The sequence below is a fragment of the Arachis ipaensis genome, chromosome B9 (genome assembly GCF_059453495.1).
Source record: "Arachis ipaensis isolate K30076 ecotype BB chromosome B9, ASM5945349v1, whole genome shotgun sequence".
NCBI lineage: Eukaryota > Viridiplantae > Streptophyta > Magnoliopsida > Fabales > Fabaceae > Arachis > Arachis ipaensis.
This window is the reverse complement of record NC_142444.1, coordinates 47,177,798-47,193,144: the sequence shown is the minus strand read 5'-3', so window position 1 is coordinate 47,193,144 and position 15,347 is coordinate 47,177,798. Positions and strand designations below refer to the sequence as shown.

General features: G+C 36.0%; 1 non-coding gene across 1 annotated transcript; it reads right to left on the bottom strand.

The window, feature by feature from the left end:
• Positions 1–14,728: 14,728 nt before the first annotated feature.
• LOC148544548 (small nucleolar RNA R71) lies at positions 14,729–14,836 on the bottom strand. The gene has a single exon (XR_015901602.1). It is a non-coding gene; the product is annotated as a small nucleolar RNA R71 (small nucleolar RNA).
• Positions 14,837–15,347: the final 511 nt, after the last annotated feature.

Sequence of the window (15,347 nt, the reverse complement as noted above, 5' to 3'; positions counted from 1 at the left end):
TTCCAATTCCCAAGTGTGCTTTTCTTCTCCTCTTGGTTCCCATGCTACTTTAACTAAGCGAACAGTCTTGCCTCTTAGCTGCTTATCACTTCTTTCTACGATCTGAACTGGTGATGCTTGATATGTCAAATCATTTTATAACTGTACTATTTCTGGTTGTGAAACGTGACTCTCATCGGGAACATATTTCTTAAGTTGCGAGGCATAAAAAAAAAACATCATGAAGGTTTGATAAATAAGGAGGAAGGGCTATTTGATAAGCTACTAGACCGACTCTTTTAAGTATTTGGAAAGGTTCTATGTATCGTGGGTTAAGCTTTTTAGTCTTAAAGACTCTACCTATTCCAGTAATCGAAGTTACTTCTAGAAAGACATGGTTTCCCAACCCTGATTTTCGAGTACATGAGATCTTTTCTGAAAGTACGGATTTCTCCAGAAGATCAGTAAAGGGAACACCTCTGTTATATCATCAAGAATCTCAATCCTCATTATCATTATGTCATCCTTAAGTTAGAACCTCCTCTGAGGCAAGCTCGATAATGCAATCGCGAAGAACCTTGTTTTTGAACCGTATCGGTTGGGAGTTTTGATTCTGATTTTTGTAAATAGTCTCTATTTGACGAACCGGACTCAATTCATGAGAAGAGAGAGATATAATAGTATAATATTATCATTTTATTAGTATTAGAAAATGCTTGAATGACATTATAAGGTTACCTGGTCTGTTTTTGTTAAAAACAGAAAATCGGTTTAACCGGGTTTACGGTTTACTGGTGCAGCTTAGCACCAGCACTCTCTAATGAATTTAGCAATGCTAAGGCCTCATTATACATGTTCTATTCTCATAATAAATATGTTACTAGTGTCATTTATGATAGTAGCTCAGAAAATAATTTTTAGAAATGTTTTTACGAGTGTTCCAATACACCTAGTTTTAGTAGTTGTACACTAGAGATATTTTAATATTATTTTAATCCACCTCCAAGCCAACCAATCACAACTCACCTTACACCCCCAAACCTCCAAGGATGTCTCATTTCATCATTTTGGCCGAAAATAACAAGAGAGAAAAGAGAGAAACTTTCATGAACACTTAATCTTCAAAGCTTGATTTCTTCTGAACTAAAACTCAAATCAAAACTCTGATTTCACCAAAATGATCCTCTCTTCTTCCTCTACATAACCATGTAACTTATCAAGGATGTAAATAAGGTGAGATGGCTGTCTCCCTCCCATTTCAATTCGGTTTTCAAGGAAAACCATGCAAAACATGTGTTTTCTTGATGTTCTTCCTTAGGAATCATGCTTAACTTGACTTGAGGGCCAATAAACGTGAATTTCCAGCAAGTCTAAGGTGAGATATCTCTTCCTAACATACTGAGTGAGATTTGGTCAGTTGAGAGCTTTTGGATTTAAAGTTGTTCTTGATGTGATTTAGGAGGAAAAAGTGCTTAAGGACCACCTGAAAGTTTAACCGAATTAGGAGCAGCAAAACCAGGTAGGGATTGACGAATTTAATCTTGATTGATTGTGTTTGTGTTGTGTGATTATGATATGGTTTGGCTGTGCTTGAAATTGATTGTTTGTATGAGTAATTCTTGTTGAAATTTTGGTGAAAATTTGATGAAATTTGATGAAATTCAAGCTATGAATGTGTGTTCTTGTGGCTGCTGGAAAACGAAACCCTAGAGATTAAATTGAGGTTCAATTTGTGTTAAAATCATTTAGAAAATATGGGGTTTTAGTGGCTGGAAATTTATTTTGAATTTTGGTAAAAATCGGTTGCTGAAAAGACTGAAAAATGGGTAAAAACAGAGAAATTATTTGAAGAATATACGAAGAACACGAAGAACACTTTGAGTGTGGTGAAGAACATTGAAGAACACCTTTTAGATCTTAGAAAGGGCAAGAAAGTAAAATTTTTGGTGTTTAAGGGGTTATATGGTAATTTCTGGAAGTTAGAGTGGTAAAAGTAGAAATATTAAAAGTTACGGGTGGTAAAAAGTGAATTTTAAAGGTTAAAAGTAAAAGGTAAGTTAATTTTTGAAAATTTAGTATTAAAATAATAAATAATAATAAAATATTAAATAATAATATTTAATTAAAAATAATATTTTAATAAAAAATAATAAAATAATGCAGAAAAGGCAGTTTTCTGTAAAAGCTTTAGAAAGACAACTTTAAGTGCAGAATCTCATAATTACCTTCATAAAACACTTAGGGAGTGGTAATAACATGTTAGTGAGGCATAGATAAAGAAAAGATAAAAAGTTAAAGAAAAGATAAAAACCAAAAAAAAGTCTGTAAAATTTTAATGACAGAAAAATAGACAGAGACTAGTGAACGAACTAGGGCAAGTTAGTTAGTACTTGAGTTGCGACTAGGGTTAAGTGTTATATGAAAAGTTAAACTGTTTCAGTATAGACTTAATGAACCTATACCTGGGACAGGCTAACTATTCATACCGAAATTTACATAAGCTTTAAATACACATGTTAAACAGAGAAATCAGAGCAGAATAAAGTAACATAGAGCACAGAGTAACCAGAGTAAAGTAAAGAGATACAAAGAGAAAAGAATAATATGATAAAGAGAAATGGTTTGAGCCAGGATATTGTAAAAGTGAAAGATGTAAAGTTTGTACAGTATGATTGAACAGAGAAAGAAAGAGGTACTGTATAAGAATGTGAAAATGATGATGAATAATGAGAATGATGATGAATGATGATAATGAGAATGATTATGCAATGATCTGCTACATGAAGGCAGTCAGATAGATAGTGGTACGACCACAGAACGTTTTCCAGTGTTACACAGCTATTGAGAGCTGTACCTGCAACTGATAACCTGGGATCACTTGCAGAGGATATTAATTCATACACGGCTAGAATGCTGCACCTGTAAGGCAAGGATTGCTTACAGAGAATATGATTTCATACACAGCTGGAATGCCGCCACCTATAAGGCAGAGTTTGCTTACAGAGGATATGACACATACGTCGGTTAGTGAGAACTGTACCTATGCTGACTGGAAAACCATACCTGTTTTAGCTGCTTCGGGTTACGTCGGGAGCGGGTAGAAACCGACAGATGAGCTCATTACCTGCGCTAGGGCTAGACATGCATCATACTTGGTTGTGCATTTCCTTTGTTATGATTGTGGTATGAATGTATGCTTTCCTTGTTTGTATTCCATTCTCTGCGCTTGTGTTATTTTCTTGTATTCTTCTGTTTGTGTTCTGCTATCTGTTTTCTCTATCTTTTCTACTTATCTGTGTTTTCTAATTACTGCTTCTTTGCAGAGGCTGAGCAGGCAGGACATGAGTAGGCTGTGCCATACCATGAGGAACCCCACCAGATACAGCCAGTTGATCCAGAGATTCCTCTGCAGATAGAGCCTCCACTTCAGTAGGCAGACCCTCCGACCCTCATCCAGACTGTAGATCCTCAGATCACCACAGAGACACCTACTGCACATCCTTCTGGAGATGACACTTCTTCACACCCAGCTTGAGTGAGCATCGAGGACGATGCTAATATTTAAGTGTGGAGAGGTCGCCATCTCTGGCGAATCTTTTTGGTGAACCACTTTTCAGACTCTCTTTATCCTATTTTGCTTATTTTTCTGTATTTTTATTTTTATTTTTATCTTTCAGTACTTGCACATTTCTCTTTTGCTGTATTTTTACTCTATTTCTACATTTTGCACTTTAGTTTATATATATCTTAGATATTTAGTTTAGTTTGCACTTTTAGCTTATTAAGTTGTGATATAGAAAATATGGATTATTTAGTTAGTTTACCTTTTTAGCATATGATAACTTGGTTTAATTGTAAATAAAGAAAAGAGTAAACTAGAGACTTTAGTATAACAGAATCACAACAATCCACACACTGTATATATATATAGCAATAAATGTGAGTTAGTTAACAACATTTCTTCAAGGAAGAACACTAAGATTTTAAGGGCCATTCTAAGAGTCACATTGAGAATAATGGGAACTCTTGATTTCTACTTGCATGACATACATAACTGATATATGGTTTTTGAGCCAAAGAACACACAACCTGTGAGTTTTTGAGCTTAATTGTATGGTTACATTATTTAACCATAATTATTTCATTCTTGTGTGTTCGCCCTTCTTTTTTATTTTGGTGATCTTTACTTTGTTTTAGTCTATATGTCCAATATAGAATGTAGATACATACCAATATATGATTGAGGGCATTATTTAAATTTTTGCTCACTTATCCCAAATAAGCTTACCTTTTACATCACCCTTGTTAGCCCCCTTGAGCCTTTTAATCCCCCTCTGTTCTATAACCACATCACTAGCCTTAAGCAGAAAAATAAATTAAAAATCCCAAGTTGAATCCTTGGTTATCTTAAGATAGAGATTGTGTATCAACCAAGTGTGGGGAGAACATGGAAACATGGGTTGATAGGAAATGATTAAAGTAATAAAATAATCAGGAATTTGGGAGCATGCTCATGTAAAACCAAAATAAATAAAAATACCATGTGCATTGAAAATGTTATGTTTATGTTTAAAAAAAAATCCTTTTAGTTAAATAAGTAAATAAGGGGACAAATTACCCCAATAATAAGTTTAGTAGAGAAATCAATGCACATGGAAGTAAAAATCAAAAAAATAAAATTGGTACATGAGTATGTGACACAAAGTGGGAAAAATTGGGAAGACCAGGATAATTTTAAATTTTTATAGAGTATGTATATGTTAGGTGAGATCTTAGACTAATTAAGGATTCAACTTATAGCTCACTTAGCCTTATATATACCCTTACCTTCACCTTGGCCCCATTACAACCTTGAAAAGACCTCATGATGTTTGTATGCATACATTGTATATTTGTTGATTGGTTAGATGAAGAACAAAGTCTTAGAAAGCATGAATAGAAAAGAATAGAGTGATTAACCCCAAACACTGAGTGACTAGAGAGTAAACACAAAATCCAGTGAGGGTTCAATAGCTCATCTCCATATATCTCTGCTTGATTGTTAATTGTCTTGCAAGTTTGTGAAATATTTTTACCCAACTCAATTGTGAAAGTGCTTTAACATGATTTAGGCTTGGCTATATGATTCCTTGAAAATATGAATCAAATTAACCACATGTAAGCTCTATATATATATAGGTGGGTGATAATTAAAATTGCATGATTCATTTAGGTAGCTTGCATTTAGAATAGATTGCATTGCATAAGATTCCACCATTTTACCTTTACTCTTGGATTTAGCATGAGGACATGCTATTGTTTAAGTGTTGGGAGGTTGATAAACCCCTATTTTATGATTCATCTTATGCTCAATTTAAGTGATTTATTCAATCCTTCACCCACTTATTCATGTAAATTGCATGGTTTAACCTTCCCTTCATTATTTTATGATATATGTGAAAAACATGTTTCCTATGCTTTACAAATATTAATTTTAATTATCCTTTATCACCATTCGATGCCGTGATTTGTGTGTTAAGTATTTTCAGGTCTCATAGGGCAGGAATAACTTAAAGGACAGAAAGGAAACATACAAAAATGGAAGGAAAGCACAAAAAATGGAGTTTTGAAGAAAAGGCAGCGACGCGAACGCATGGACAGCGCAAACACGTGCCTAGTGTGAAATGGCATCGACGCGTATGCGTGGACGACGCGAACGCGTGCCATGAGCAGAACGCAAATAACGCGTACGCCTGACCGATGCATACGCGTGACAAGGAAAACTCCCAGACAACGCGAACGCGTGACCCACGTGAACGCGTGAGCAACGCGAATGCGTGACAAACGCCACGTACAAGAATCTGCAGAAAATGCCCCCAGCGATTTCTGGACCCTTTTTCGGCCCAATTCCAAGTCAGAAACACAAGATATAAGCCAGAGAATGGCGGAATCAAATAACAACTTAGTGATAGATACAGTATTCATAATTTTAGGTTTTAGATGTAGTTTTTAGAGAGAGAGGTTCTCTCCTCTCTCTTAGGATTTAGGATTAGGATTCCTCTTAAAGGTTAGGTTTATTTCTTCTTCAATCACAGGTTCAATATTCCTTTAGTTTATTTTCTCTTCTACTATTATTTACTCTATTACTTTAATTGATATTTATCTTTTCGCTTCGATTTATGAATTTTTCATGTTAGAATTTTCTTAATTAATATAAATTGAGGTATTTTCAGATTTAATTTTTCTTTATTTTGTAACAGCGCAGACCACCCGCTAGCACGATATTATCCGCTTTGGCACACAAGGCCTCACGGTTTTGCCTTTGACGATAGGGATGCTAGCCGAAACCCCCCACACTCACTCGTCAAAACGCGTCATGCTAGGGAGAGGTATCCACACCCTTATAAGGCATGCTTCGTTCCCCTCTCCAACCGATGTGGGCCTTACAATCCACCCCCTAAGGGAGCCTAGCGCCCTCGCTGGCACATCGATCCGGGTTCTGCTCTGATACCATCTGTAACAGCCCAGACCACCCGCTAGCACGATATTATTCGCTTTGGCACACAAGGCCTCACGGTTTTGCCTTTGATGATAGGGATGCTAGCCGAAACCCCCCACACTCACTCGTCAAAACGCGTCATGCTAGGGAGAGGTATCCACACCCTTATAAGGCATGCTTCGTTCCCCTCTCTAACCGATGTGGGCCTTACAATGTTGGGGAGGGGAACGAAGCATGCCTTATAAGGGTGTGGATACCTCTCCCTAGCATGACGCGTTTTGATGAGTGAGTGTGGGGGGCTTCGGCTAGCATCTCTATCGTCAAAGGCAAAACCGTGAGGCCTTGTGTGCCAAAGCGGACAATATCTTGCTAATGGGTGGTCTGGGCTGTTACAGATGATATCAGAGCCAGAACCCGGATCGATGTGCCAGCGAGGGCGCTGGACTCCCTTAGGGGAGTGGATTGTAAGGCCCACATCGGTTGGGGAGGGGAACGAAGCATGCCTTATAAGGGTGTGGATACCTCTCCCTAGCATGACGCATTTTGACGAGTGAGTGTGGGGCTTCGGCTAGCATCCCTATCGTCAAAGGCAAAACCGTGAGGCCTTGTGTGCCAAAGCGGACAATATCGTGCTAGCGGGTGGTCTGTGCTGTTACATATTTTATTTATGAATGCTTTTAATTTAATTTAAGATATTTTCCCCTTTTGGCTTTGGTTAAGTAATTAGCAACACTTGAGTTATCAAACTCAGCTGGTTAATTTGTACTCCAATAACTCTAGTCTTTCCATAGGAGTTGACTAGGACTTAAGGATTAAAATAATTAGTCCACTTGACTTTCCTTTATTTAGCAAGGGTTAATTAAAGTGGGAGCAGAATCCAATTCTCATCACACCTGATAAGGATAACTAGGATAGGACTTCAATTTCTCATACCTTGCCAAGAGATTTTTTTAATTATTAATTTATTTTTCTTATCATTTAAATTACTTATCCCTTATTTTAAAAAACCCAAAAATATATCCTTTTTACATAACCAATAATAAATCATACCTCCCTGCAATTCTTTGAGAAGACGACCCGAGGTTTAAATACTTCGGTTATAAATTTATTTGAATTTTGTTACTTGTGACAACCAAATTTTTGTACGAAAGGATTCTCTGTTGGTTTAGAAACTATACCTAGAACACGATTATATTTTTATAAAAATTCTTTACTAAACAGAAATCAGTTCGCCAATCATCTGATGAGTATTTTGAGGACAATGTTGTCACAAAAGAACATGATCTTCTTTTCGATGACATAAATGCTATCTCCAACCCAGAAGAGAGAAAATACTTTCTCCAAAAGCTCAAACAAACTTTATAAACAAAAAATAAACCCAAAGATTTGGTTATCAAAAACAAGTACGATGTCAAGCCTACTTTTAAAAAACTCGAAAAACATGTTTCTAAGCCTAGAACTGTTCAGGATATTCAGAATAAAATTGATACTCTCAAAAAGGAGATCCATCTCATCAAACAACAACAACGACACCACCAAAATTGTTTATCTCATATTCTGGAAGAAGATTCAGATAATACTAAGGAAGAACCTCAGAATGATCAACTTCTTTAAAATCAAACTTTTCAACCTCCAACCAGTGACCAAATTGTTCACCTCTCAAAGGATGATCAAGAAGATGAGATAGCAAAAATTCTATAGTTAGTCAGTCAATTAACCGTCATGAAATTCTATATCAATATTCGGATTGTCATCCATGATTTTGTACTGAAAACTATAGCCATTTTTTATACTGGTGCATATTCAAATTGTATTTTAGAAGGTTTAGTCCCAACAAAATATTTTGAAAAAACTTTAAAGGACCTTAGTACAGCTACTGGCGAGCATTTACAGATCAAATATAAACTTTCTAATTCTATCATTAAAAATGTTTTTCTCCGGGTAAAAACCCTTTTTCTCCTTGTAAAAGATTTAAAAAGTTAGGTCATACTGGGAACACCCTTTATTAGAACTCTTTTCCCGTTGATGATGTCATACGACAGTATTACCACCTACTTAGGAGGAACCCCAACAACTTTTCAATTTGTTTCAACCCTCATTCACAAAACACTCAACCTCCTTCAGTTCAAAGCCAATCAAATCAACTTCTTAAAAGAAGAAGTATCTTTTAAAAACCTAGAAACCCAATTACAAAAACTTGAAACCCAACAAAAGATTAAAGCCCTTCTTCAACAAATACAAGAAATAATATGTTTCGATTTGCCTCATGCATTTTGGAATAGAAAACAACATATTGGGGATCTCCCTTGTGAAAAGGATTTCAAGGAAAGCCAAATTCCAACAAAAGTTAGACCCATACAAATGAATGAGAAACTCCTCTAATACTGCCAAAAAGAGATTACAGATCTCTTGCACAAAAAGCTTATCAGGCCTAGTAAAAGTCAGTGGTCTTGTTCCGCTTTCTATGTCAACAAACAAGCCAAATTATAAAGAGGCACTCCTAGATTAGTTATCAACTATAAGCCTCTAAACAAAGCTCTCCAATGGATAAGGTATCCTATCCCAAACAAAAATGAATTACTAAATAGACTAAACTCGGCGAACATTTTCTCAAAATTTGACATGAAATCTGGAAATTGGCAATTCCATATTAATGAGGCTGATAGATACAAAACAGTATTCACAGTGCCTTTCGGACAGAGTGAATGGAATGTGATGCCTTTTGGCCTGAAAAATGCTCCGTCTGAATTTCAAAAAATCATGAATGATATTTTCAATCTTTTTTCTGACTTTGCCATTGTCTACATAGATAACGTGCTCATTTTAAGCATGTGAAAACTTTTATGCATACTATCAAGCATAATGGTCTAGCAGTTTCTAAACAAAAGATTAATTTATTCCAAACTAAAATCTGTTTTCTTGGTCACATGATTTACCAAGGAACGATTACACCTATAAATAGAGCTATCCAATTTGCGGATAAATTTTCTGATCACATTATAAAGAAACAACAATTCCAAAGGTTTCTTGGCTACCTAAATTATGTAGCCGACTTCATTCCAAATTTGAGCACCCTCATCAAACCTCTTCATGACCGTCTGAGGAAAAAACCCCTCCTTGGACAGATAATCATACAAAGATTGTCAAACTACTCAAACTTTGTGTCAAGGAACTCCCTTGCCTTTACCTCCCTGTTCCCCAAGCCTTCAAAATTGTTGAAATTGATGCCTCATATTTAGGTTATGGTTGTATCCTAAAACAAAAGCTAAATAATAAAGAATGCGTCATTGCATTTATATCTAAGCATTGGAATACTTCCCAATAAAATTATTTCACAATAAAGAAAGAAATTTTAGCAATTGTTTTATGCATTTCCAAATTCCAATCTGATTTATTAAACCAAAAATTTTTGGCCAGGGTAGATTGTAAGTCTGCAAAAGACATTTTACGAAAAGATGTAAAGAATCTTGCATCCAAACACATTCTTGTCCGAGGACAAGAAATTTTAAGCATTTTTTATTTCGAAATTGAATACATTCAAGGAATCTCAAACTCTCTCCCTGATTATCTTACACGTGAATATTTACAGGGATCACATTCGAATGCCTAAAAAGGCATCTTTAGCCTCTTCAAGTGGTAGAGGCATTCGCCTAGCCCTACTAGGGTCAATTAAAAGATCAGGGTCAAGTACTCCAACAGGGTCATCTACCCACCAACCTACCTCATCAACCCAACAACCAACTGGGTCATTTACCCAGCTAAAAGATATAGTTGAATCATCAACTCAACAACAAACTACCCAGCCAAACAGACTAAAGCAGACTATGCCTTTCCAATCCAAACCCTTTTAGCCTTACAAGATGCGGGGCTAACAAAGCTACATCATAAATATTGGGCTGACATATGTGATAGTTCAGATGAAGAAATTAATATTTCAAACTGACTAACTCAAGCAGTGAACCAACAAACAATTTGTCAAGACCCAAAAGGCAAAGCCATTACCAAAGTCAAATTACCCCAATCACTTAACCAAACCCAACTTCCAAACCTTCAAACTTCAAAAACCCAAACTACATATATTTCAAAAAACAAGTTCTCTTCTGTGTTATTAATTGAACCAAAATTTTGGGAAAAAACACTGATGAGCGGATAATTTATACGCTTTTTGGCATTGTTTTTAGTATGTTTTTAGTAGGATCTAGTTACTTTTAGGGATGTTTTCATTAGTTTTTATGTTAAATTCACATTTCTGGATTTTACTATGAGTTTGTGTGTTTTTCTGTAATTTCAGGTATTTTCTGGCTGAAATTGAGGGACTTGAGCAGAAATCAGATTCAGAGGTTGAAAAAGGACTACTGATGCTGTTGGATTCTGACCTCCCTGCACTCAAAGTGGATTTTCTGGAGCTACAGAACTCGAAATGGCGCGCTTCCAATTGCGTTGGAAAGTAGACATCCAGGGCTTTCCAGCAATATATAATAGTTCATACTTTGGCCAAGAATTGACGACGTAAACTGGCATTCAACACCAGCCTTCTGCCCAAATCTGGCGTCCAGCGCCAGAAAAGGATCCAAAACCAGAGTTGAACGCCCAAACTGGCACAGAAACTGGCGTTCAACTCCACAAATGGCCTCTGCACGTGCTACACTTAAGCTCAGCCCAAACACACACCAAGTGGGCCCTGGAAGTGGATTTATGCATCAATTACTTACTCATGTAAACCCTAGTGACTAGTTTATTATAAATAGGACCTTTTACTGGTCTTTTTGACCATCTTTGGATCCTGGATTGTATTTTGATCCTGTGATCACGTTTTAGGGGGCTGGCCATCTCGGCCATGCCTGGACCTTCACTTATGTATTTTCATACGGTAGAGTTTCTACACTCCATAGATTAAGGTGTGGAGCTCTGCTGTTCCTCAAAGATTAATGCAAAGTACTACTGTTTTCTATTCAATTCTTCTTATTTCGCTTCTAAGATATCCATTCGCACCCAAGAACGTGATGAAGGTGATGATTATGTGTGACGCTCATCATCCTTCTCCCTTATGAACGCGTGCCTGACAAACACTTCTGTTCTACATGAAATAAGCTAGAATGAATATCTCTTAGATCTCCTAACCGGAATCTTCGTGGCGTAAGCTAGAATGATAGCGGCATTCAAGAGAATCCGGAAAGTCTAAACCTTGTCTGTGGTATTCCGAGTAGGATTCAATGATTGAATGACTGTGACGAGCTTCAAACTCGCGAGTGCTGGGCGTTAGTGACAGACGCAAAAGGAGGGTGAATCCTATTCCAGCATGATCGAGAACCAACAGATGAATAGCCGTGTCGTGACAGGGTGCGTGAGCATATTATTCACTGAGAGGAGGGGATGTAGCCACTGACAACGGTGATGCCCTTGCATACAGCCAGCCATGGAAAGGAGTAAGACAGATTGGATGAAGATAGCAGGAAAGCAGAGGTTCAGAGGAACGAAAAGCATCTCCATTCGCTTATCTGAAATCCCTACCAATGATTTACATAAGTATCTCTATCTCTATTCTTTTATTATATATTCGAAAACACCATTATCACTTTATATCCGCCTGACTGAGATTTACAAGGTGACCATAGCTTGCTTCATACCAACAATCTCCGTGGGATTCGACCCTTACTCACGTAAGGTATTACTTGGACGACCCAGTGCACTTGCTGGTTAGTTGTATCGAAGTTGTGACAATTATGTATTGAGATCCGCGCACCAAGTTGCTCACGTTGCCAGGGATTGTTTGAGCCTGGACATCACAATTTCGTGCACCAAGTTTTTGGCGCCGTTGCCGGGGATTGTTCGAGTTTGGACAACTGACGGTTCATCTTGTTGCTCAGATTAGGTAATTTTCTTTTTTATTTTGTTTTCAAAAATCTTTCAAAAATATTTTCAAAAATCTCTCATCTGTTTTCGAAAAAAAATAAAAATGTTTTCAAAAATTTATTCAAAATTTTTAAGAATGAATTCTAGTGTTTCATGAAGCATGTGAAGCCTGGCTGGCTGTAAAGCCATGTCTAAATTCTTTTGGACTGAGGCTTCCAAACCATCAGAGGTAAGTTACATACTTGGTAAATGATGAGCAGCAATTTGTTATCAAGAGCAATATACTCTGGTGTTACATGCTGAAGCTTGGCTGGCCATTGGCCATGTCTAGTGTTTTGGACTGGAGCTTTCATTGAAAGCTTGGCTGGCTAGTGAGCCATGTCTAATTCCTGGACTGAAGCTTTAGACTAAGAATGCAAGATTCCTGGAATTCATATTAAAAATTTTGGAATCCTTATTTTTCTTTTTCATATAATTTTCGAAAAATACCAAAAAAATTAGAAAATCATAAAAATAAAAAATATTTCATGTTTCTTGTTTGAGTCTTGGGTCATGTTATAAGTTTGGTGTCACTTGCATATGCATCTTGCATTTTTCGAAAATTTCATGCATTCATGGTGTTCTTCATGATCTTCAAGTTGTTCTTGGTAAGTCTTCTTGTTTGATCTTGATGATTTTTTGTTTTGTGTTGTATCATGTTTTTCATATGCATTCTTGAATTCTTAGTGCGTAAGCATTAAAGAATTCTAAGTTTGGTGTCTTGCATGTTTTCTTTGCATTAAAAATTTTTCAAAATTGTGTCTATGATGTTCATCTTGACATTCATAGTGTTCTTGGTGTTCATCATAGCATTTTTGCATGCATTCATTGTTTTGATCTAAAAATTTCATGCATTGCATAATTTTCATGTTTTTCATAAAAATTTCAAAAATCAAAAAAATATCTTTCCCTTTTTCTCTCATCAAATTCGAAAATTTGGATTGACTTTTTCAAAAATTTTTAAAATCAAATTGTTTCTCATGAGTCAAACCAAATTTTCAATTTGAAAATCTTATCTTTTTCAAAATCTTTTTCAAAAATCAAATCTTTTTCAAAATTCTTAGTTATTTTTGAAAATTCCAAAAATATTTTTCAAAAATCTTTTTCTTATTTTTATACCAAATTTTCGAAAATAACATAATCAATTAATGTTTTGATTCAAAAATTTGAAGTTTGTTACTTGCTTGTTAAGAAAGATTCAAACTTTAAGTTCTAGAATCATATCTTGTGATTTCTTATGAATCAAGTCATTAATTGTGATTTTAAAAATCAAATTTTTTTCAAAACTAATTTCAATCATATCTTTTCAAAAATATCTTCTTATCTTATCTTTTTTAAAAATATCTTTTCAAAATATCTTTTCTAACTTCCTAACTTCTTATCTTTTCAAAATTGGTTTTCAAAATTTGTTTCAACTAACTAACTAACTTTTTGTTTGTTTCTTAACTTTTTCAAAACTACCTAACTAACTCTCTCTCTCTAATTTTCGAAAATATCTTCCCTCTTTTTCAAAATTTCTTTTTAATTAACTAATTATTTTTATTTTTTATTTTTGATTTCAAAAATTTTCGAAAATCACTAACATTTTTCAAAAACTATTTTCAAAAATCACTAACTCCTTTTCAAAAATAATTTTCGAAAATTCCCTCCTTCTCTCTCATCTTATTCTATTTATTTATTCATCTACTAACATCTCTTCCTCACATCATCACCAAATTCGAACCCCCTCCTCTATCTGTGTTCGAATTTCTTCTTCTTTTCTTCTACTCACAAAGGGATCCCTATACTGTGGTATAAAGGATCTCTATTATTATTATTATTTTTCTGTGCCTTCTTCTTTGTCATATGAGCAGGAGCAAGGATAAGAACATTCTTGTGGAAGCAGATCCAGAACCTGAAAGGACTCTGAAGAGAAAATTAAGAGAAGCCAAAATACAACAATCCAGAGATAACCTTTCAGAAATTTTCGAACAGGAAAAGGAGATGGCAGCCGAAAATAATAATAATGAAAGGAGGATGCTTGGTGACTTTACTGCACCTAATTCCAATTTACATGGAAGAAGCATCTCCATTCCTGCCATTGGAGCAAACAACTTTGAGCTGAAACCTCAATTAGTTTCTCTGATGCAGCAGAACTGCAAGTTTCATGGACTTCCATCTGAAGATCCTTTTCAGTTCTTAACTGAATTCTTGCAGATATGTGATACTGTTAAGACTAATGGAGTAGATCCTGAAGTCTACAGGCTCATGCTTTTCCCTTTTGCTGTAAGAGACAGAGCTAGATTATGGTTGGATTCTCAACCCAAAGACAGCCTGAACTCTTGGGATAAGCTGGTCACGGCTTTCTTAGCCAAGTACTTTCCTCCTCAAAAGCTGAGCAAGCTTAGAGCTGATGTTCAAACCTTCAGACAGAAAGAAGGTGAATCTCTCTATGAAGCTTGGGAAAGATACAAACAGTTGACCAAAAAGTGTCCTTCTGACATGCTTTCAGAATGGACCATCCTGGATATATTCTATGATGGTTTATCTGAGCTATCAAAGATGTCACTGGACACTTCTGCAGGTGGATCCATTCACCTAAAGAAAACGCCTGCAGAAGCTCAAGAACTCATTGACATGGTTGCTAATAACCAGTTCATGTACACTTCTGAAAGGAATCCTGTGAGCAATGGGACGCCTATGAAGAAGGGAGTTCTTGAGGTTGATACTCTGAATGCCATATTGGCTCAGAATAAAATATTGACTCAGCAAGTCAATATGATCTCTCAGAGTCTGCATGGAATGCAAGCTGCATCCAACAGTACTCAAGGGGCTTCTTCTGAAGAAGAAGCTTATGATCCTGAGAACCCTGCAATAGCAGAAGTAAATTACTTAGGTGAACCTTATGGAAACACCTATAACTCAACATGGAGAAATCATCCAAATTTCTCATGGAAGGATCAAAAGCCCCAACAAGGCTTTAATAATGGTGGAAGAAACAGGTTTAGCAATAGCAAGC